Below are 24,815 nucleotides of genomic sequence, written 5' to 3'. Positions count from 1 at the left end.
AATCACTTCTTTATTCCAAAAGCGGGCCTCCAGCCGTCCTCAGACTGTGGCTCCACCTGTCTCTTAACCAGAGGGAGGGGAGATGAGCAGGGACCCCCAGGGAGAAGGATCTCGTCCCGATCAGGGCCTTTATCCCAAGGCCTCCTCAAGCAGGTCCAGGTGGAATGCTGTGTAGACGGGTTCGAATACAGCCTTGGCTCAGTCTCAGGCGAAGCCAGAGGGGGAAGGCCAGGCTAAAGTGCCAGCTCCATTTCGAAAGCCCTTGTGTATTTGTGCTGTCTTCACGTGGGAGAAGATTCTGGGCCGAGCTTCTCCCGCTGGTCTTCCTCGACCTGCCCGCCTGGCTGCCTCCCTCTTCCTGCATCTGGCCGTGCCCTTCCGCTTGCATGCTCATGCTCCACTTCCTTTTTTTTTTTTTTTTGTCTTTTTGCCTTTTTCTAGGGCCGCTCCCGCACGGCATGTGGAGGTTCCCAGGCTAGGGGTCCAATTGGAGCTGTAGCCACCGGCCTACGCCAGAGCCACAGCAACATGGGATCCGAGCCACATCTGCGACCTACACCACAGCTCACGGCAACGCTGGATCCTTAACCCACTGAGCAAGGCCAGGGGTCGAACCCGCAACCTCATGGTTCCCAGTCGGATTCGTTAACCACTGCGCCACAATGGGAACTCCTCCACTTCCTTCTCTACCTACTGCCCTTCTCTTTGCTCTTGCCCTCACCTCCGCCTGCCTTTACCTCCCAGAAAGCTGCTTTCCTCTCCAGCTCCACACTGCCAACAGACCAAGTTAGAGGAGTTTGAAGGAGTTCCATCAGCTGGTGCCAACACCCCTTCTGTCCCTCTTCGACTGAGGTCTCCAGCTTGCGCTGGAGCTTTAGAAACTTGCCCACCATCAACCTGTCCAGGGCAGGCCTGGGGGACAGGATTTGAGCAGAATCTGGCTTCAGCCCTTCAGCCCTTCTCCTACTTCGCACCCAATTCCTCATAAAACATGTACTGAGCCTCTATGGTGAATGAGACAGTGCCAAGGCAGAGCAAGATACAACCCCACCCTGAAGAAGTCTGTGGCTGGCACGGGGGTGGGGGGGGGAATAAAAACATTTAGTTATTCTTTGAGCACAAAGCAGATCCTCACCAAGGCCAGGAGGCCCGAGGCCGGGTCTCTGCTCCATGTTTCACTCCAGGGGCAGCAACCCAGAGTCCACGACAATTTAAAAGCAGCAGAAATCTTGACGTGGGTGTCTGAAGAGACTATCAAAGGGAAATTCCATCCATAAGGCCCGTCAATGCTTCCGAAAATCCTTTTTTTAATAAAATGCTTTCAAACTCTGCCTAAAGCCCAGCTATCCGTCCCCCTCACTGCCACCAGAAACTCTCAGCTTTGTCCGGGGGTAAAGCTAACTTGCTGCCTTAGCTTCTCCGGTTTTCTATCTACAGGCCCTCTGCCGCCTCCTCTCTGCACAGGGACCGGGCAGAGGTTGCCTCTTTGGGGGTGGGGGTTGGGGGTAGGTCCTGGCTTTGAGGCATTTTCCCTGCCAGGCCCCACAGCCATCTGCCCATCAGGCCCATTCCCCACCCCAGGCTAGTCTTTGGTTTCCTACACAAGAATCCAGCTCTGCATTGAAGCAGAGCTGTGGCCACGCCTTGGGGAGGGTGCGAATAAAGAACACAGAGGCCCGCCAGGCTCCTGAGGGCTCCTGGCCCAGCACTGCTGTCGCTCCCCTTTGCCTCGAGTTCCTGACATGGAGCAGAAGCAGAACAGGGGGGAAAAGGCTGCTGGTGGGATGCAATGGAGCATGGCTTTCCACGAAGTTGGAGGAGGGCGAGGCTATAAGGATCCATGAGAATCTGCGGGTAGACCCCATCTAAATAACACCGCAGGGGGGTGATGGAGCGTGACAGTGTAAGACAAAAGAATGTGTACGTGTTTGTGTAATTGGGTCACCATGCTACACAGGAAAAAGAAATTGTATTGGGGAAATAACTATTAAAAAATTAACAACAACAACAAAAAAGGAGGCGTTCCCATGGTGGCTCAGTGGTTAACGAATCCGACTAGGAACCATGAGGTTGCGGGTTCAGTCCCTGACCTTGCTCAGTGGGTTAACGATCTGGTGTTGCCGTGAGCTGTGGTGTAGGTCGCAGATGTGGCTCGGATCCCGCGCTGCTGTGGCTCTGGCATAGGCCGGTGGCTACAGCTCCAATTCAACCCCTAGCCTGGGAACCTCCATATGCCAAGGGTGTGGCCCTAGAAAAGACAAAAACAAAACACAAAAAAACAAAAAAACCACTGCAGGGGACTTGGCAATGGAGGTGGGCCCTTCAAGGTCTCGGGCATCTCTTCCTTGGGGATCCTATGAGCTATGGCCCCTCCCTCCTTTTCTTACTCCCTTCCCAAGGGACTCACTTGTTCTCAGAGAGAAGGGGGCTGGGGTGCTTTGGATAGATTTTACAGGGCAAGGACTTCAGTTGCTCAGGCAGAGTCATAGACCTCGCAGCTGTCCTCAGATGTCTTAGCTAAGATCCACTGGAGAAGCAGGCTTTACTTTCTAACTGGAATTACTTGGTTTGCCTGGAGTCACCTTCAATCAAATTCAAAGCTACTGGAGTTCCCATCATGGCTCAGCAGTTAATGAACCTGACTTAGTGTCCATGAGGATGCAGGTTCAATCCCTGGACTTGCTCAGTGGGTTAAGGATCCAGAGTTGCTGTGAGCTGTGGTATAGGCTGCAGACGAGGCTTAGATCCTGCGTTGCTGTGGCTGTGGTGTAGGCCAGGAGCTACAGCTCTGATTCGACCCCTAGCCTTGGAACCTCTCTATGCCAAGGGTGTGGCCCTAAAAAGACAAAAAAAAAAAAAATCTACCAGTTGCCAAGGCCCCGTGCTGGGTACTCACATGAATTTTTTCCAATCCTCAACAACACTGTGGGTGGGTGTTATTCATAGCTGTATTCCTATTTCAGAGATAAGAAAGTGAGGCTCAGAGAGATGGAGCAGAATTGTCCAAGGTCACACAGCTAGTGAGTCACAGAACCAGATTTTGAACTCAGATCTTTCCAGCTCCAAAGGCGATGCTCTGTCTACTGGCCCTGCCACCTCGCAGAGGTGAATGGGAGTCAGCTCTTTCATTTTCCTAAAGAAGGAAGAGGAACAGGTGGCCTTTTTGGAGACTCTCCTAGGACGTGGTGTGGCTGTCCTCTCAGATGGGAAGCCTTCACATAGCGTCTTTGCGTGACAACACCCAACAGCTGAAGTAGGAGCTGGTTCAACTGCCATTGCAAATCTTGTGCCAGAAGGCTGCTGGTGGCTATCAAAGGAAGGGAAAAGATTCCATCAGAGTGTCATTCTCTCTCTGATTCATTCTAATCAGCCTTCAGGGTGGGGGATGGGACAAGCGCTGCCTGGCCAAGCGCGTACCAGACCACTGAGCTCCCAGGGCACTGAAACTGTTGATTCCGGTTTTCGTGGGTTTTTTATCTTTTATTTTTTGTCTTTTTAGGGCCACACCCGTGGCATATGGAGGTTCCCAGGCTAGGGGTTGAATTGGAGCTGTAGCCAATGACCTCTATCACAGCCATAGTAATGCAGGATCCTTAACCCATTGAACAAGGCCAGGGATTGAACCTGCATCCTCAGGGATACTAGTCAGATTCGTTTCCACTGAGCTGAGGCAGGAACTCCTTGTTTGTGTTTTAAATCTTGACAGGTCTCTGAGCATTTTAAATGAATTGAACCCCACCCAGGTCAACAGAATTTAGTTCAACATTCATTGAACACCCACTCTTGGTTGGGCAGTGGGCTGGAGGAATTGGGCATTCCCTGCCCTCAGGGGGATTGTGGTTGTGGGGGAGACAGACTGTCCAATCCAGGTTGGGGAGAACATTTAGAGAAGCAGGTGCTGGGTGTGTGGGGAGCCTGGGGCCCACAGTTGTCCAAGTCCAGTGGAGACCAGAGCTGGGAAGAAATACTTTTAGGAAAACAGGTAAACCTCTCCATTGAGAGGCTGGATCCCAGCAGAAAAGTGGGTATTGTGGAAGTGTTTGGTTTGGTGAGAGCCAACAGGATAAAGAAAGAAATGGGATTGTTGGTTTGTTTTGATTTTTGTTTGCATTAAAAAAAAACAAAAACAAAACAACAAACAAACAAACAAAACCCACCCTGGAAGAATTTCTCTTCATTCTACACTATCCAGAGTTGTTGTACAGAGAGTCTTGGCACCGGAGTGGTCATTCTGGGCTCAGAGACAGAAAATTCGCCCAGATCCCCATGTTTGGTTGAGATGAGCGTGAAGGAGGTGAGAAAAGGCGTCGAAAGTAGGAAGAATTTTCCTCTCATTCCATGCTTTCCTAGGGCATTGACTAACCTCATACAAGCCTCAACTTCAATCAGCAAATATTTACGGGGTACCCACTAGGTGCCCAGCACTGCATGTGTGCCTTAGACCCATGATCTAATTTAAATCTTCAGAACAATCCTGTGTAAATGCTATTTTCTCCATTTGCGTCGGCAGCAAGCAGAAGACCTGGGAGATCACAGCCCTCACGTCCTCTCCTCTAAGTTGCGCTGGTTTCCAAACAGGTGGAATTTCGGGCAGCACATTGGTCTCCACGTCAAAGTGGTAGTTTTCTGGTTCCGGCAAGGTTCCAGAACTTTCCTTTTTCCTTTGTCTGAGTCCTTCCTTCTCCCCTTCTGCATTCAGTGCTATTGCCCCTGCCTCTGCCTCCCTCAGGCCCCTGCACAGCTGGAAAGGAAACGAGAGGAGATGCCGCACAGGGGAAGGGGGTCTGGGGATGCTCTAAAGCTCCTGGTCCTCCCTGGGCGGGGAGGTCTCCGTAGGCTGGGATGGATGCTGATGTGGTCCAGGCTGACCTCTCAAAGCAGCTGACCATCCAGCTGCTCCCAGGGACAGATTTCATCCCTGCTGTTGTGCATGGGACTGAATTTCCAGGAGGCAGACAGGTTACAGGGAGGAGACACCTAACCTTGTTCCAAGAGCAAGTCAGTGCAGAATTAGAGTCCACGTTCATGGACAGTCATGGGTGGGAGGGAACAGAAACAGCACCCAGTCCAATCCTTCATAAGTGCGATGGAGAAACTGGCACCCAGAGAGGGGAAGACATGGTCCAGAATCACACAGCAAGGGCCTGAGTCTCCGACTCCCAGCTCTTTCCTTGCTATGCCTCACTCGCTGCACTATTGCAACAAGGTCCCTTTTGCTACAGAAAACTCACAGGGTGGAAAATCCCTCAACTGTCTCCATTTGGGCTTATTTTTTAGAAATTCATCGACATCTATTTCAGTTTTTTTTCCCCCCAAATGAATGCTTAAAATTCAAGCATCCTTTGTTCTGCATGATCCTGGAAGAATAATTTTAGGGATTTCAAGATCTCACTTAACCAGCTTTACATCTTGATGAAATGCTGATTTTCATATTGTTCTCAAACTGCACAGTTGCAGAAGCCAATGCCAAATGAAAGCAGGAGATTTCGAAGGAGAAAGTTTCAAATTTAAATCCGTGACAAGCGATGACAAGTCCGAGGGTGAATGAAGGGATGAACACAGCGTGTCTGGGGAGAGACAGCTGGGTGTAGGGAGAGGCACTCAGACTCAGGGTGTACCTGGCCCCTGCTGGCTGTGTGACCTTCAAGGACCGGTCATCCCAGCGCCCTGAACCTCAGCATCCTCATAGATAAAATGGATTCGCTCTCGCTCGTTTCACAAGGTTCTGTGCAAGACAGGGTGTATGTTAATTGCTTGGTAAAGCTAAGCCACCAAATACAATTCAGTTTGTAAATGATAAAGGGGATTTAGGCTGGCATAGAGGATTCTGCTAGTTATTATAGCTTCCTGACATGCAAGTGACAAGAAACTTGAGGACACTGATGTGTTTCTCCCACAGGGCTGGGCTGCTCACTGCAGATCTTGACTTTAGTTACAATGTTGAAGGAGTAGGAAGCTTGGGAGGCATCACAGTGGATGATAAAGAGAATTGCCCTGGAGGTCAGGTGATTGGTTTGATAACTGGCTATGTGTGATGGTGCGCGGGTCATCATGCTCTCTGATCTGGAGCTCCCATGTGGACCGTGAGCTAGTGGGTCAGAAATTGCACATGGCATCTTGGTCAAGGGTGGCTCTAAGCAGTACCCGGAATAGCACCTGGCACAAAAATAAATATACATTGAATGCATGCAATAGTGATGGCTGTCCTGGGCTCGGTTTCTCGAAGAATTGAGGAGTCTGCCTCAGACCTAAGGAACACTGCTACCGTGGGGCAAGGTCTTCACATATGGCTGTAGTACTGACCCTGGACTAGATGAGCCTTGAGCTCCTGTATGTACATGACGGACAACATCAGGTTCTATGTCCATGCAGCATCGGAATCACCCACCTAAGAACTGATCTCGAATCACCGAGAGCTGGGAGCAGGGCTGCTGCCTCAACCACACAGGCTGCCTGCACAACTCTAGGGGGCACCCTTCTCCTCGCCCACAGGGAGGCTTCTGGAGCTGTGCAGCACAGTGACACTGGGGGGAAGCATGGAGCTGGGGCTCTGCAGACCTGGCTTCTCGCTGCCTTGGCTCAGGATCCGCCACCAACTCCAAGCGGGGCCATATTCAAGTCCCTCCCAATCTGGGCTTCAGCTTCCCACTCTGAGTTTGAATCCAGTAGCTCCTAAGGACTCTCCTTGGACTCTGTTCCAAATGCTTGGATGTTGTGAGGGTTCTGTTTGCCCTGCCTTGGAGCCAGGCCCTCGATTTGGGCAAATGGGGCTTGTTTCTGGGCAGCTGCAAAGACTGATGGAGGCTTCAGACTGGGGTGGGTGGTGGTGGTGCTGGGGGCCTCTGGCACAGAGCAGTGCCCCCAACAACTCCGAGGCTCTGGGGCTGGCAACCAGACCCTTTGCCCTCTCTTAGGCGCACTCATGTGGTGGTGTCCTTCAGACCCCCATGCGGGATGCTCCTCAGCCTTCTGTTCCAGCTCAAGGACCAGTCAAGCCCCTCCTTGGCTCCCAGCACCAGCTCTGCAGACCTCACAGCCATCTTCTGCATGGGGCCTACTGGACCCGCTCTCCGAGCCTCCGTACAGCCCAGTCCTCTCCCCTGGAATCCCGTCCCCCGTCCTCACACTTACCTTTCAAAGTCCCACTTGAGCAGAACCATCTCTCAAGATGTGCCCTGACGCCCTCCCTTCCAGCAATAATCACCCTCTCCTCCAATGCTTCTGCTTCTGTTTCCAGGATCTCCTGCAGAGCACTTAACACACTGGGTTAGAATGGTCCCCCTGCCCCTTCCCTGCGCCCCCAGTGCCTGAAAACGCTTTCTATTCTTTTTTTTTCGTTCTTGGTTTTAAAAGTTTTATGGACGACATATGGTTGATTTACAATGTCATGATAATTTCTGCTGCACAAAAAATTGATTCTGTTGCACAGGCACATATCCATTCTTTTTCATATTCTTTCCCCATATAGATGATCTCAGAATATTGGGTACAGGTCCCCTGCACTGTATGGCCAGTCAATCCATATACCTCAGTAGGTATATGCCAATCTCAAACCCCCAATCCACCCCCAACCCCCTGTCCCTTTTGGTAATCATAAATTTGTTTTCAAAGTCTGTGAGTCTGTTTCTGTTCTGCAGTAGGTTCATTTGTATCCATTTTTAGATTTCACATACAAGCGATATCATATGATGTTTGTTTTCCACTGTCTGACTCACTTCACTGAGCATGATAATCTCTAAGTCCATCCATGTTGCTGCAAATGGTGTTATTTTATTCTTTTTTATGGCTGAGTAATATTACATTGTATATATGTACCACATCTTCTTGATACAGCATATATATTGGCCTTGTTTTTGTAGCTATTCAGCTCGTCTGTCTTTTGTTCGGAGCACTTAGTCCATTTACATTTAAGGTAATTATTAATATATATGTTCTTATTGCCATTTTGTTAATTGTTTGGGGTTTGTTTTTTGTTGGCCTTTTTTCTTCCCTTCTCCTGTGGTTTGATGACTGTCTTTAGTGTTGTGTTTGGATTGCTTTTTCTTATTTGTGCGGGTATCTATTGCAGATTTTTGGTTTGCGGTTACCATGAGGTCTTGATGTACAAGATTGCTTTAAGTTGCTGGTCTCTTAATCGCAAATGCATTTCCAGGATCCTGCGTTTGTCCCCTCCTCTTCTCACAACTGCTGGTTTTGGTAGCACATTTGTGTGTGGATGATTTCCCACCTTTACCATATGTCTGCCTTTCCTGGTGAGCCTTCTCATTTGTAATTTTCTTGTTTCTAGTTATGGCCTTTGCTTTTCTGCCTAGAGAAGTTGCTAGTATTTGTTGTAAAGCTGGTTTGGTGGTGTTGAATTCTCTTAGCTTTGATTGTCTGTAAAGCTTTCGATTTCTCCTTCAAATCTGAATGAGAGCCTTGCTGGAGAGAGTATCTTTGGTTGTGGGTTTTTTCCTTTCATCTCTTTAAGTATATCATGCCACTCCCTTCTGGCCTGCAGAGTTTCTGCTGAAAAATCAGCTGATAACCTTATGTTACTTGTTGCTTTTCCCTAGCTGCATGCAGTATTTTCTCTCTGTCCTTAACTTTGGTCAGTTTGTTTAAAATGTGTCTCGTGGTGTTCCTCTTTGGGTTTATTCTCTTTGGTGTTGTGCTTCCTGGATTTGAGTGAGTAATTCCTTTCCCATGTTAGGGAAATTTCCAGCTATTATTTCTTCAAATATTTTCTCCAGTCCTTTCTCTCTTTTCTCTTTCTGGCAACCCTATAATGCAAATGTTGGTGCATTTAAAGTCATCCCAGATTTTCTTAGACTGCCCTCAATTCTTTTCATTCTTTTTTCTTTATTCTGTTCCATGTCAGTGATTTCTACCAGTCTGTCTTCTACCTCACTTTTTTTGTTCTTCTGCCTCCTATATTATGCTATTTGTTCTGTCTAGTGAATTTTGTATTTCAGTTATTGTATTGTTCATCTCTGCTTGTTGAATCTTTAAATCTTCTATTCCTTTTTTAAAAACATTTCTTCTAATTTATCCATCTTTGCCTCTAGTTTGTTTTCAAGATCTTGGATCATCTTTACTAGAATTACTCTAAAGTCTTTTTCAGGTAGGTTTCTTATCTCCTCTTCACTTAGCTGTTCTTCTAGGGTTTTTACTTTTTCCTTTATCTGGTTCCTCTTTCTCTGACTTTTCATTTTGTATAGCTTTTTGTATGGCGTCCTTTTTTGCAGGCTACAGAGTTGTAGTTTCTCTTGCTTCTGGTGTCTGCCCCCTTGTGGGTGAAGTTGATACAGGGGCTTGTGGCTGGCTTCCTGATGGAAGGAATTGGTGCCTGCACACTGGTAGGTGGAGCTGAGTCTTGTCCCTCTGGTGGGTGGGGCTTTGTCTCCGGGTATGTTTAGAGGCAGCTGCATACCTGGGAGGACTTTAGGCAGCCTGTTTGCTGATGTGTGGAGCTGTGTTCCTACCCTGTTTGTTGTTTGGCCTGGGGTTTCTCAGCCCTGATGGGTGGAGCCAGATTTTTCCAACATGGCAGCCTCCAGGGGAGCTCACACCAATGATTACTCCTGGGACCTCTGCGTCCAATGTCCTGCCCCCACAGTGAGCCATAACCATCCCCTCCCCCTGCCCCACTCTCCCAGGAGACACTCCAAGACCCACAGCTGGGCCTGATCCAGATTCTTTTGGAGTCTCTGCTTTGCCCTAGGACCCAGTGCACATGAAACCCTATGTGTGCCCTCCAACAGTGGAGTCTGTTTCCCCCAGTCTTGTGGAGCTCCTGTGCTCAAGCCTCACTGGCCTTCAACACCAACTGCTCCCAGGGCTTCTCCTCCCAATGCCAGATCCCCAGCCATGGGAACTTGACATGGGGCCCCAAACTCTCACTTCTGTGGGAGAGCCTCTTCGATATAGTTATGTTCCACTCTGTGGGTTAACCACCTGGCAGTTATGATGGGACTGCTTCTATTGTGAAATCACCTCTCCTACCATCTTGATGTGACTTCTTCTTTGTCTTTGAGTGTAGGATATCTTTTTTGGTAGCTTCCAGTCTGTTTTGTTGATGGCTGTTCTACAGTTAGTGGTAATTTTGGTTTTTTCATGACCGGAGATGAGCTCGAGTCCCTCTACTCTGCAATCTTGTCTCCATCAAGGCAGTCTTTTCTATAAGTGATGCTGGGAAAAATTGAACAGTGTGCCCTTGGCCCTGGGTCCCCTGGGACCACAGGCTGTGGAGCCCTGGCTCTGTTCAGTTCCCTACCAGCACCCCACACCCTCCTTCCTTCCTCACCCCTAGGAGTGCTTTCCGGGGAAGGCAGATATCTACACAAAATAAGAACAAGCTCCTTCTGGAGTTCCCATATGGTGCAGTGGACTAAGGATCTGACATGGTCACTGCAGGGGCTGGGGTTGCTGCTGTGGCTCGGGTTTGATCCCTGGCCAGGGAACTTCCACATGCCGTGGGGTGGGGGTGGGGGGGCATGGCCAAAAACCAAAAGACGGGCCACTTCTATGAGGCACTGACCACATGCTTGGTCCCTTGCCCAGCATTCCACCTGGGTAATTGCATGCAATGAACAGTGAGCTTGATTCCATCTTATAGAGGAGGAAACTGAGGCTCAAGGCCACAGCATGTACGTAGCAGAGAAGGATCTGAGTTGCACTTCCACAGAGACTGCAGGCCTGCCGTCATCTCCCATCCCTCCTCATCCTTCTTGCTTCACGCCCCCAGTCCCGGGGCCAGTCAGGCTGGGGTGGAGGAGCCGTTCTTCCAGCATCCTGGGGGTGGGTTCGATGTAAACATGGCAGAGAGAGACAAGCGTTCTCGGAGGGAACTGTTATCTGTGCAGACCCGTCCCTGGTGCATTGAAATAAATTCCTTCCAGGGGGATTTATCTTTCCGGCATTTTTTTTTTTTTTTCGGTGTGTGGCAAGTGTTAAAACTGGTTTTCAAGATCTGTTAATGAATGCCAGAGTGATTATGTTGAGATCCCCATCAATTATGTGGAAAATCAGGTAACCAGACTATTTACTTTATGTAATAGATGTGTGGGCTCCTTGTTCACTCTCTGAAAGAACATTCCTGAAAGGGTCATTTTTTATTTCCTGAGATGCCTTTTTTCCTAATTGCTTGAAGGTTTGAAAATTGCTCCCTTTCCCCCGTTTTCATTCTGCTCGAATGTATTTCCTCGTGTCACATTTCCCCGACACCTCCGGTCCCCTGGAGAAGCAGGGCCCCTCCTCCAGCCTCCCACGTGCCTTCTGTCTCACCAGGAAAACCTCAGAGATTCGACACCGAGTTGGAAGAAATGCAGCTCCTTTGGTTTTTCTCTTTTGTAAACAGATTTGACAAAAGCGAGTGGGAAGTACCCCCAGAATGGGTAAGAGGAGAGCTGGCTTCCCTTCCCAGACCCACCATGAAGTTGCTGAAGATGTGGGTGGGTCCCTTCTCCCTTCTGGTTCCTCAAGTGTAAGATGAGGGATGAAGACGATCCGGGGGTCGAAGAGGGTCCAGAATTGGAAGGTCCTGAAGACTGATTTTAGCTGAATCTAAAGAAGTCTCTCTCAGAGGTTCCCTCCAGGCCCAGTCTTCCTAGAGAGACGATCCAACCTGTGACTGGGCCACCCTGGTGGACCTGCCATAACCAGAGGTTCAAATGTCGAAGGGGTGGCCCACATGGCCTTCAAGTCTCATCTAGCTTTGGTTCCTTGGCTGGATGTGGTCAGACGGTCTCCCCGTCCAGAAAAGTCAGCTGTAGCCCTTGCTGGGTGCTCTGTCCCTTTACAAACCAAGTGCTCGTGCACACTTGAGGCTGGCTTCCCGTGGGCAGACATGCCTCTCCGCCCTTCTACCCTGACCACCAGGACAAATGTTACAGGTCAGAGCTGAGCGCACCCGCCTTTAGCACTTTTGTCTTTTGGACTCCAGCCAGCCACACCACAAAGATAGAAAGTGGAAACGGAGGCATTTGCTAAAAGTGAGTCCATCTTCACAATGCTAGATGACCTGACAGCAAGGGGACAAGGCAGCCAAGGCGAGCTTTTCCACCTGGTGTCCATGTGTCCTCCTTGAAACTGCGTGTTTCCACCCTTAGAAAAATGCCCATCACTGACGTTGTCTGCGTAAGCACAACTTAGCACACAGCAAACACATGAGCTCTAGTTTAAACCAGCCCCTGAGCTGGCTCAACTGCTCTGCCCTTGAACTATCCCTTCCCTCCTTGGCTGGAGATGAGTCCCCAACTCCCTGGCAGTGACTCTTCCTACCCAGCCTCCTGCCACCCAGCACTCATGCTTTGGATGGTTTCATGAACTAGAAATCCCCTTCTATGGTGTTCAGCACAAATGTCTTGGGGCTCATTGTTATAGCAGCTAGCACTAACCTAGATGATTTGATTTGCCCTTTAGACCTCTTACCACTCCACCATGTAACTGCTCGCATGTCTTTCTCTTTCAAGGGGCTGGGAGCTCTTGGAGAGAAAAGGCCATGTCTGATTTGCTTTTATATTCTTGAAGTTGATGGTCACAGCTTGACCAACAATACATGTTGATCGAATGAATGAATATTGAAAGACATTGGCTATTTAAAAGTATAAGCAGGAGTTCCCGTCGTGGTACAGTGGTTAATGAATCCGACTAGGAACCATGAGGTTGCGGGTTCGGTCCCTGCCCTTGCTCAGTGGGTTAACGATCCGGCGTTGCCCTGAGCTGTGGTGTAGGTTGCAGACGAGGCTCGGATCCCGCGTTGCTGTGGCTCTGGCGTAGGCCAGTGGCTGCAGTTCCGATTGGACCCCTAGCCTGGGAACCTCCATATGCCGCAGGAGCGGCCCAAGAAATAGCAAAAAGACAAAATAATAATAATAATAATAATAATAATAATAAACAAATAAATAAATAAAAGTATAAGCAGAGAGAGAAATTGAATGTGTTTTTGGACATTTTTTTCCCACCAAATTGGGATTGGAAATCCTAGAAGACTTCCTGGGAGAGATGATTGAAAAGTTAAAAAAAAAAAAATTAACGGGATTAGATAGCAAGGAATAGCCCTTAAAAAGGGACCACAGTAGACATGCGGGGTTTTGAAATTGCTGGCAGATTGGGAGTGGGGAGGGATTGGGGTGGGGGATAAAAAGGATCTGGGGAGGAGAGAAGAGGCACCAAAAAAAAAAAAAAGTATGAAAGAAAAAAGAAGCAACAGAGAAGAACCGTAACCTTCACGAGCCATGTTTCTGGTGCCAGATACGGACCCACCATTCTTTGTTTTTGTTTGCTAGGTTTTTGTTTGTTTGTTTGTTTGTTTGTTTGTTTTTGTGGGGTTTTTTGGTCTTTTTTTCTTTTTAGGGCCGTACCCAAGGCATATGGAGGTTCCCAGGCTAGGGGTCCAATCGGAGCTGTAGCCACTGGCCTACGCCTCAGCTACAGCAACTCGGGATCTGAGCCTCATCTGTGACCTACACCACAGCTCACGGTAACGCTGGATCCTTAAGCCACTGAGCAAGTCCAGGGATTGAACCTGTGTCCTCATGGATGCTAGTCGGGTTTGCTAACCACTGAGCCATGACGGGAACTTCTGGCCCACCATTCTTATTCCCGCTCTGCCATCCGTTCACCTCCAGGAGATTTTACAAATGAGCCTCAGAGACTGAAGCACCTACCAAGTCCATGTGGCAGGGAGAGCAGGTTTTATCCAACCCCAGGGCCAGGCTCTTTTCTCCATCACACCCACAAACCTGGGCTGCTCTTCAGGAGAGGGGCAGTCACCTCCACCCGTCCCTTCCCAGCAGCCACAGCTTCCCCAAGGTGAGAGGATAGATGTCACCCCACGAGCATTGGCCTTGGAGTCAGGACCCTCGGCCTTGCCCCAGCACTGCCTCTGATTGGCCATGTGACTTTAAAAAAAGTTCCCTTTCTTCTCTGAGGCTCAACTCGTCTCTGAAAAATGACAAACTGGGGCCGGATGACCTTCAAAGGCATCTAACTAAACCGGCACAGTATCCATCCTTGCCTCCACGGAGGGTCACCCTCTTACAGTGAAGGAGATAGGCCTTGGCAAGTTCTGAACAAGGAGGGGGTGGGTGGGAGAGGAGGAAGTCTATGGTGTGGGGGCAGGGCAAGACGAGGGATGGGACCCAACTGTGGCCGCCCTTGGCCTTGGGAGTTGGCGGGGACACCAGGGAGAAGGTAAGAGCTGGAGGTTGGTATCCCCAGCTGGACTTGCCCAAGAACTCAGCCCCAGGTCTTCAAGTCCCTCTTAGAAAAGAACACTGCTTTCGCTAGCTGGTTCTGTGGCATGAGACAAACACATAAACACTGCTCCCAGAAAAGAGCACACACCGTGAAGGCTTTTGGTGAAAAAGTCCTCCCTCCATGTTCCTAGCGTTTAGGATAAATAAGCTTATCTCCCTCCTCCCCGTCCATCTGTGGTCCTCAAGATATAAGAGAAAGATTAGGGTGGAAGCCTTTGGGTAGTTGATTTATTCATTGACTTTTGATTCCATCAGTCTTTATGGGGCCCCTACTATATACACAAGTACCAGAAATGCAACAGTGGACATGTCCAGGTTCATGGCATTGACACTGTGGGGATACGTGGGCAGTCAAGGGGATTGTGTCAAGAAGATTCTTTCATTACAGGGCGGTCCAAGAAGGCACTACGTCAGCAAGCTCATGAGAAAGAGTCGAGTCTGCGGGCTTTACTTATTTATTTATTTATCTATCTATTCATTTTTAGGGCCACATTTGTGAGATGCCCAGGCTAGGGCACGAACTGGAGCTGTAGCTGAGGCCCACACCAAAGCCACAGCAACACTGGATCTGAGCCACACCCACAACCTACACCACAGCCTGCGGCAACTCCGGATCCTCAACCCTCCGAGCAAAGGCAGGGATCAAACCCGCATCCTCAGGGATACTAGTTGGGTTTTTAACCAGCTGAGCCACGATGGGAATTCCTACGGGCTCGGTTTAGATGGAACGTCCCGGGGAGGCCTCTCTGGGAAGGTACATTTGAGCTAAGCTATGCCTGGTGAGACGGAGCCACCCAGCAGAGAGCTGGGCGGAGGGCGCCCAGGAGAAGGGGACTGGGTGAAAAAACCCAGAGACCAATGCTGTCTGGCCACGGAGCTTTAGCTACTCACTCCCTGGGCCAGAGGCGTTTGGGGACAAGACCCCCAAGAAAAGAGCAAGACCCAGCAGACTCTCTGGCCCACAGGAAATCACCACCTTGGATGCCGGCATCTGTCCTCATCATTCCTGATGTTTGACAACTATTTCCTTCCCCTTCCAGACCCAGGCTCCAAGTGCAGAAACAGCGGAGCACGCCAATGAAATTGATTTAGTGGTGGCGGTGCGCTGTCTTCCCCGGGCTCGGGCAGGAGAGATTTACGGCTTCTGGAAGTGCCACCCCCCCCCCTGCTTCCTGTAAATCTCCCCCCCCGCATTTGGGGCGGCTGGAGCTATTTGGGTAACCTTTATCTGAACCAGAACTTCCTCACCAGGAACTTCAGAGGGTACCTCCAGGAAAGACGGGACAATCCCAGGGGCCGGCTTGTTTCGGGGAGGATTCCAGACCTGCTGAGGACAGCTGCTCTGCAGGCGGCAGGCAGAGAACAGTTCTCCTTTGATGCCGTGATGCCTTTGTCAGGATGGCACAATCCCCCCAGAGGGGCATTTAGGGTTTATGGAGGGCGTGTGGATAGGCAGCACGCTATTAAGCCCGGGCCCCTGGAAATACAAAAAGATCGAGGGACTCGTCCAAAGCCAGATGCTCGTGGCTGCGAGGGAAGCCCTGTGTTGCAAAGAGAGAGCTTAGCTGTGAGTCAGACGTGTCTTACAGATGTGATATTATATTATATATCAACGTGTTCACGGTCTGTCTCCCTGCCTGGAATCTCATGTCCATGAGGCCGCTCTTTAATTAGTCCCAGATCGCTGCTCAGCACCTAGAACCACGCCTGGCTTACGGTTAATGCTCCAGAAGTGATCAGGGAGTGAATGAATAATTTCTGAATAGACTCTGCCTCCACCACTGTGTGATCTCGAGCGAGTCGCTGCCTCGCCAAACCTCTGTTTCCTCCTCTGGGTATTGGCAATAAGCATCAATCAGAATATTATGGGAGATGCTTTTTGCTTCAACATTTCAGTAAACATTTCCTCCCTTCTCTTTCCGCTTTGCGGCTCCTCTCTGAAGCCCAGAGGGAAGGCAAAAAGGCATGCGTGCCCTGCCCATGAAGCAGTAGGTTCCAGATTTGAGGCTCTTCCCTTGGCAGGAAGATAAGTCACTTAAAATGAGTGTGTCTTTGGGATTTTGCAGCCAAAGAGACTTTTGCTGTCCAAGGACAGTGCAGAAGAGGGCAGGGCAGCCCTTGGCAGCCTGCTGGAGTGGCCACGAGCTGAGAAAGGGCGCAGCACTCTGGGCTCTAGAATGGACTCAGCCCCTGAGCAGCTGCCTTGTGAAGCTTCCTCCAGGCAGCCTTCCAGAACAAGTTTTCCCCTGACCCAGAGGAAGCTGGCTCGGGCCCCAGAGCACCCGTGCCCCCCTCTCTCAGAGTCTTGTGCCTCCTTTAATTGCTGCCTCACTGGACCTTAAAGCCATCTTCCTTCTCCTTATTCCTCAGCTCCTTTGGCAGGGGAAGGGGAAAGGGGGAGGGGGCCACCCTCCCCCCCGTGCCCCTGGTGACATTTATCCTGAACAGACTAGCCAGTGGCTGCCATCTCTGGCCAGAAGGAGCAAACTGAAATGGCTTCGGTAAACAGCCCAGTCAGAGCAAACTCGGGCCTCATTAAACCACAATTAGGATTTCTGCTCTGGCTTCGAAGGAGCTCCACTTGGGACTCTGAGACTGTTTATTTGAATAAGACTGCGGCCTGGGCGGCGGGGGGGCGGGGGACAGAGGTGGAGGTGGAGGTCAGTCGGCGGGCGTTGGATCTTTCTGTCATTCTGGACACTTTAATAATGGGAAAACCTTTGACCTGAGCCCTCCCAGATCCCTGGATTCCAGGACCCAAATAACTATGGGATGGCAGTCTTGAATCTCCCTCAAATTCCTAATTAAATGGGATAAGGTATAGAAGGCGCCGTGTGCAGAGCGAGGACTCTACAGAGGTGCGTTACCTCTTCGTGATCTGGTCCCATACCCACACCAGACCCAGGAGAAGAAAAGCTGGCTTGTTGTTAAAATTCTTGTTTAGCCGGTGAATAGCCACAGCAGCTTTCATTTGTCCATCATTATTTTCCCTACTGAAACGCAAACAAGCAAATGAATGACCAGCCTCTCTCGTGTACGACATATTTTTAAGTTCTAAATACCGTTGTTTGGAGTTCCCTGGTGGCCTCGCGGTTAAGGACTGGCATTGTCACTGCTGTGGTTCAAGTTCAATCCCTGGCCCGGGAACTTCCACATGCTGTAGGTGCATCCAAAAAATAAAAAATAATAAAAAATAAAAATTAAAATAAAATAAAATAAAGTAAAAACTGTATTTCTCTCAGCTTTCCTTCCAAGATCTTACTCAGCTACATGGGTCGCTCCCGTTCCTGCTTGTCCCTCTGCCCATCGTCCTTCTAGGATGCCACGTGGCCGTAGCAAGAGCTCTTCTCAGGGCCTGCCGTCTACACAGTCTTTCTTCCACACAGCTTTTCTTGTCAAGGCCTCCCAAGAGTCATTTCAGGTCACTGTTACCGCTTTCTCAATCTAAACAAGAGAAAAGCGAGGTTTCCGGGGGGTGTGTGTGTGTGGGGGGGGGGGTTAGGTGGTTTTGCACTATCTGCAAGCCAGGAAAGAGAATCCATTCAACGAACAGTCGTTAATGGAACACCTACAATGCGTGTCTACCCGACAAACAAAATGAAACGACACGGTCCCAGCCCTCAGTGGGCTGGTTTTCTGGTGATTCCTTTGACTGAATTTCTGCGAATCTCTGAAAGCAGGTTCAGTCGCTGGTGTTTTCTGGTGGGATGAGTGGCTGGCTGGCTCCATGGATGGGTAAACGTGGTGAGGCTTCAAGCTCTGTCCCCCACTGCCTAAGGGGAGGTGTCTGGGACTGGGAGTGACATCCAGGGCTGTCTGAGTGTGACATTCATGCTTTTAGGACCAGGAATCAGAGCAGGCTAATGCTACCTCCTTCCCCGGTACCTAGGGCTCAAACTCAGACACGCCAAGCATCTGAAGGGGGCACGGGCTGTAGCTGTAGACAGGAGAAGCCCTCGATTTCGGCGTGGTTCAAGGATCCCCAGGCCAGCCCACCCAAGGCTCCGAATGGGCCGGTAGTGGCCATGGACAACTGTGCTATGGTTAAGTAGAACCCATTGGCAGATTCATTTGTTCTGGGTGAAAAGCAGGCCAGGTTCTCTGAAACTGTGATGACTACATGCCACTCCATGGTTTTTTCCTAGAAATCTAGAAAACAAAGCTGGAAGATTGATTGGAAATCAGCAGCATTTTATTTTTTTTAATAGGTAAAAAAACTAATTCCAAAAGACAGTTTGTCTAAGCTTTGGAATATTCTAGAACATAGTATAACATTAGAATATATTATAATACGGGTTTGAAGACCCAATCTGGGACAGGGAGATAAACGCCTTAGCTCTGCGGATCACTTACTATATGGCCTTGAGCACTTTACTGTCCACTTTCCGGGCCTCAGTTATCTTATCTGTGAAATGGGATGTGGTCTCTATAGTCCCTTTAGCCCTAAAAGTTCAGCGAATCTGGATTTTATATGTGCAAAGGTTAAGCAGTGTGAAATATTATGTATCCATATAATGAGTCACGACCTTCGGCAGGAGTATAAGCCATAGTTTCTTTGATTAGAGACCTGAAAAGAGGAATGGACTTTCTTGCAACGTTGAGTTGAATTTATGAAGAAGTCTGTCAAAAAGGCCTTGTGACATAGACTGATCCCTGGTCAATACCTGGCTCCCTGTAAACCCTTGTTGAATGAATGAAAGCGAGTTTCAGGCTTAGCTTCTGCTGAGGCCTGTTTGCTGATGAATGTCAACTGGTTACATGTATGTGGGTCAGTGGGAACTGGTGAGTGAAGAAATGGATAGTTGGATGGATAGACGAGTGAGCAAATGGATGGGATACACCTCAGACAGGGACCCGAGAGGTTCTCTTGGGAGGTTTCCTCTCCTTTAAGGAATTCCTGAGGTCCATGCTTAGGGCAGCCTGAGGTAGACCAGCAAGCCCAGCCCTGTGCCCATGCAAAGCCCCATCATGGTCAAGTCCTACAGCAACTCTGCTGCTCAGCCACTGTCCTCTCTGAGAGCTCACAGGGGAGGTGCTAGGAGAGACCCAGTGGAGGGTGAAGGCTGAGAGCAAGGGCTTCAGGAGGAAAGCATGAACTTGACCAATCTAAACCCCACAGCCCCCAGGGAGCGTACTCACCCCAGCCCACCTCTCTCGTCTCCGGGCTCCCATGGAAACTCCTCTTTCCCTCTGCTATACCCTCATCTACTCGTCTTCATGGGATGAGTGCATGAAGGTGGGTCTTCCTTTGCTGACCTGAGCAGCCTCTGTGCCTGCTTCATCTCAGCACCTCCCCTATCCCAGGGCTGGCTTCCAGTAGATTCCTAGTCACGGAATGAATGGAGGAGTGACCGATGGATTCTTAGTCCACGGCTGGTGGCTCCCTGAATCTCAAAGGACACGGAGCAAATACGTGTTGCCCTCAATTGCTGTTAATAACTTTTTTTCTAACTGGGAATAACAGTGCATACTTCACACCACGGTGAGCCAACATCTTTCATATATTAATAGTAATACTTCCCTTAGCGACAAACCCAATTTGCATAACCCTTTGTAGTTTTTAATGTTTGAACTCGATTCTCTCATTTTCATTCTCATAGCATCCTTGAGAGGGAGCTGGCTTAGAGATCCTAATCTCCCCTTTAGAGAAGGAGCAGAGGCTCATGGAAGTCCAGTGACTTGTCTAAGATCACGTCGAGGGGCGTGGGGAGGGCTGGGAGAGACCCGTTCTGATCCCTGGCCCTGTGCTCGCCCCCAGTTACGCTTTTCTCCTTTCACCTGCCCCCCATGGTCAGGTTTGCAAGAAACTAGGAGGCAAGGAATGGTTTGATCAAAGAATGCTCAAAAAGAATGATGTTCTTAATTAATAACAAAAGCAAACGCACACTCTTAGTGGGTTCATAAATAGCAAGCTTCAAGCTAATTGATTAAAATGCCCTAGTAACCAAATTAATGTTGACTTCAAAAACAATGAAATCCTGCCAAGGCCACAATAAAACTGTCCCCCTCCCCCTTTTAATTATCTTTGTGGTTTTCAAATTTGCCCGAAACTCTTCTCTATGACAGGGCAGGCCACACCTGCTATTTGACAAGGGTCGGGTGCTGGGTGTCTGCGACTCCAGAACATTGATCTGACTCTGACCTTAAAGCAAGTCACACAGCAGGGCTAGGTCCTTTGACTTTTTTTTTTTTTTTTCTTTTAGGGCCGTACCCATGTCATATGGAGGTTCCCAGGCTAGGGGTCCAATCGGAGCTGTAACCACTGGCCTACACCACAGCCACAGCAACTCAGGATCCGAGCCTCGTCTGCGACCTACAGCTCACAGCAGCACCAGATCCTTCACCCACTGAGCTAGACCAGGTATTGAACCTGCATCCTCATGGATGCTAGTTGGGTTTGCTAACCGCTGAGCCATGACGGGAACTCCTTATCTTTTTTTTTTTTTTCCTTTCAACTCTCTCCTTTGAAATGGGAGGGCAATGCCTGCCTGATTGATTCAATTTTAAAATATAGATGAAAGAGCCAGCAGAGTGTGTGACGCAGGGTAGGCGGATGGTAAATGGAGTTTGCTTCCTCTTTCTGCATCGGGTCCTTAAAGGACCTCACGGCCTCTGAACACAGAAGTGAGAGGCTCTCAGAGATGGGAGCCTAGTCGCTAAACTGCTATGGCCCAAGGTACCTGTCTCCCGCAGGACTTTTGCAGTCAGGTCTTCTGTATTTGGTGTGACAGGAAGCATGTCATTCACCCTCTCTGAGCTTCAGTTTCCTCATCTGCAAAACGACTATCCTAAAATGGGCTTTGGTGGCGTGTGAATCTGGGACGAGAACACAGGCCAAGTTCTAGAGCTTGATCAACAGTAAGCGGTCGCTCTCACTGCCACACAGACACCGACAAGACAGTGTCAGGAGAGCTGGGATCAAGTCCCAACTCTGCTACTTCCAGGCCTGCTGCCTGCACCCCAGACCACTCCCTCCTCGGCTCCAGGACGGGGGTACTGATTCTTGGCTCACTATCTGCAGGGCAGCTTCACCAGCCAGGAGATAATTGAGGGCCTTGACCTTGGCTGCCCACTACCCTCACCCAAGGAGCTTTACGAATGACCCACTCCAGGGACCCACTTCTGATCCACCTCATCAGCATTTTTGGGGGGAGGGGCTGGGACCCAGGCACGCATGTTTCTCAATGTCCCCAGCGGAGTCTAAGGTGCCGCCAGTGTGCGAGTCACAAGAAGCGACCTTCTTTTCCAAATCCTGGAGGCCTGTGACGTGTGGGGGTCAGGCAGGGGGGCTCCCCTGCAGGTCCCGCACTACTGCTGGGGGACAGGGACCTCTCGGAGTCACCATTCTTTCCTCCTCTGGGTCGGGAGCCATCAGCTTCTTTGATTCCCTTTCAACACTTCCCAGGATCTCTGTCCCCTCTCAAGAGGGTGGCAGGGTGCTGGCAGTAACTGGGGCTTGCTGACTTTAACCTTTAAAAAAACAAGCTTTATTGTGAAGACCAAAAGGTCTTATAAACCTTAATGAGCGGCATATGTGAAACACATACGCGATCTGCTTGTTTGAAAAATATTTCCCAGCTAGCCTTCAATAGCAAAGCCTTATTATTCTAAACGGGAGCTTGTCTTACCAGAGGACTGAACAAAACCCCAGTTGGAGATAATTATCTTAGCAGAATTCCCCGTGGGTCTCTGGAGAGGGGCTGGGGGTGGAAGCTGCTGGAACACATGTGCTAACTTAGGCTGCCTTTGTGTACACAACAAACACAAAAGCAGGGCTTTTGGCAGCGAGGAGAATTCCAGCTCCGCGAGTGGTGACCTCAGCATTCGTTCAGGGATGGCACATCGGTGGGTCGCAATGGCTGGGGGCTGGAGGTGGGAAGGCAGGAAGGGAAGGCACGTGTCCACACTCAAGCTCCGGGCGAGGGCTGGGCGGAGCAGGCAGAAAATGATGGGCCCCCAAATCGAGAGAGGCAGGCTTTTCCAGGTAATTCCAGTTTGGGGGCTGTGCCTCTGAGCAGCTGGCTTTCTCTAAGTCTCAGTTGCTCTGTGTGAACCACGGGCCACTGTGATGACTCAGCAGGCTGACCCAGGGATTAGAAATGGTTTAATCAGATGGATGATGAAGAAAAGCGATCTTGGGATCATAGGCAGCCACTTCACAGGCAGCCTGCCTCCACCTCACAGAGACAAGGCTGGACACTCAGCCTGAGGCACGAGGTTTGGGTTCCCAGATTCCGCCCCCCAACCCCCCTTGCCACCCCCCGCTTCCCAGGAGTGTTCCGCCCCCGTTATCTGAAGCTTTGGGCTGCCAGCCTCCTGAGCCTGGCACCCAGATGTTGAGGGAAAGTGGGCCACTGGGCCTCAATTAGCTGGGTAATTGCTTCAATTCCCTACGGCTCCCGACCCCTGAATTACTCCCTGCTGCCCCCGCTTCCCGCAAGCTCTGGAATGCCGCAGCCCTGCTCTTTTCCCAGCCTGGAAGCCACAGGAGGAAGCCACTTTGGTGGGACTTGTCCCACAGCTGCAGGCAGCCCCAGGAGAGGCGGGCAGGCCCCATCGGCCTGAAATGCTCTTGGATCCTTGTCCTCCTCCTCTTGGCCGCCCCCAGAGGCATAGGGGGAGCCGGGTTGCACAGGCCCAAGCGAGGGTGAGGGGTTGAGCTGGGGGACCTTGGAGGCCATAGGGCGAAATGGACCAAACCCGAGCCTCAGAGTAGGAGCTAAGGACAGCGTTACCTCATGCAACTGATTTCACTTTCCCAGCCTCCGTTTTCTTATCTGTAAAATGGAGCCAAAGGGGTCTCTCCTGCAAGGTTGTGTTTGTTAGGGTCAAGGTAGTCCATTCCATATGGTGCATGCATAATTAACTAGGTGTCTAGCACACAGGTGTGGCTCTAAACAGCCCCCTTTTCCTCAAGCTTCTCCTCCTCCTCCATCAGCCATAACCCTTGTGCCAGCGAGGCAGCTAAATGAGTGGGAAGAGTTTCTGAGCAGGGTCTGTGGGCAGATAACCCCGTCCAGTCCATCCATGCTCTCAGCCTTAGTTTTCTCACCTATAAAGTGCTGCATCCTCCAATGCTCTGGGAGGAGAGAAAGAGGGCCCGTGTCAGGCTGTCCTTGCCTCCAGCACAGGCTCCGAGCATGTTTTCCCACCAAGGTAAACAGAGTCACTAACACTTTATCTTAATTGCCACTAATGATGGTGCATTTGTCTGATTACGAGAAAAACGGGGCTCTCTGGTCTTCTTCGCTTCCTAAGCTGACCTGGAATATTTAACATTTCAACTGAGTCCTTCCAGCTTTGCTGCTGAACCTAACTGGTCAATTGCAGGTTATTTATTAATGGTGGATTTGACTTCGCCTGGGACAGGCCGTTGGGGACAAATAGGAGCAAAAGGAAAGAACAGCTACCCAGAGGAGGGCAAGTCTGGTGAAGGAAGAACTGGAGGATGGTTTTCCCTGGGTTTTTCCATTTAATTCTTGCATCAGCCATTTTCATAGGTTTTAAGTATTCACATTTTTTTTTTTCACATTTCATGAAGTGTTTTAAACCTACGCTCCATCCAATGGGCACTTTTATGAAATTCACTAAAAGACTCAGAGTTGGTATTATCTTCATTTCCTCATTGTGTTTATATATATATTTCTTCCATTATTTTTTTTAAACCAGAATTCCTTTTTTGGGTTTCCTAACAATGTTGTCTGATTGTAGTGCTTAACTGTTCTTATTTAAATTACTTCCTTAAAAGAAATTTCAATAAATTGCTTGGAGGCCGGTGGCCATGTGTAAATGACAAACGGGAACAGTATGTGTATTTTCTTCAACCGTCTCAGAGTTTGTTTGCCAGGTTGAGAACTTTAAAAACATGGAATGATCTGGTTCCAGCACGACTCGCGTGGCCATCATGGACCAGGGGTCCAGCCTTGCTCCTGTGCAGCGCCACGGACGTACAGAGCCTGGGAGAGGAGGACACTGTGTCCTGGGAAACCTGGGCTGGAGGATGTTCTTTGGGTTTTTTTTGCTTTTTAGGGCCACATATGGGGCATATGGAGGTTCCCAGGCTAGGGGTCCAATCAGAGCTGCAGCCTCAGGCCTATGCCACAGCCATAGCAACATGGGATCCCAGCCGCACCTGTGCCCTACACCATAGCTCACAGCAATGCCAGATCCTTAATCCACTGAGCAAGGCCAGGGATTGAACCTGTGTCCTCATGTTTCATAACCGGAAGGAAGTCCCTGGAGGACGTTCTTATATATGCCCTTGACCAGGTAAAAGGTGAATATAGTTGGTAAATGTGCCAACTATACTCACCTGTTCTGTCTCATGTTTTAGGACTTTACAGTTTATAAAAATACACTGTCATGTCCATTTTTCCACATGACCCTTATGACAGGTCTGTGAGCCTGAGGCAGGGCAGTGGTTGAAATCCCACTTCACAAATGGGTAAGTGGAGGCTCCCATGGACCTCCTGGAGGCTTCTCATAAACTCAGACCCAGCTCTTTGGAGTCTCAGACTCCACAGATCATCAGCTGCTCCGCCAGCACTGGAGGGCTGTCCGTGAGAAAAGACCAGG

Source organism: Phacochoerus africanus, chromosome 5 (genome assembly GCF_016906955.1).
Source record: "Phacochoerus africanus isolate WHEZ1 chromosome 5, ROS_Pafr_v1, whole genome shotgun sequence".
Lineage (NCBI taxonomy): Eukaryota > Metazoa > Chordata > Mammalia > Artiodactyla > Suidae > Phacochoerus > Phacochoerus africanus.
The sequence above is the reverse complement of the archived record's forward strand: the minus strand, read 5'-3'. Positions refer to the sequence as shown.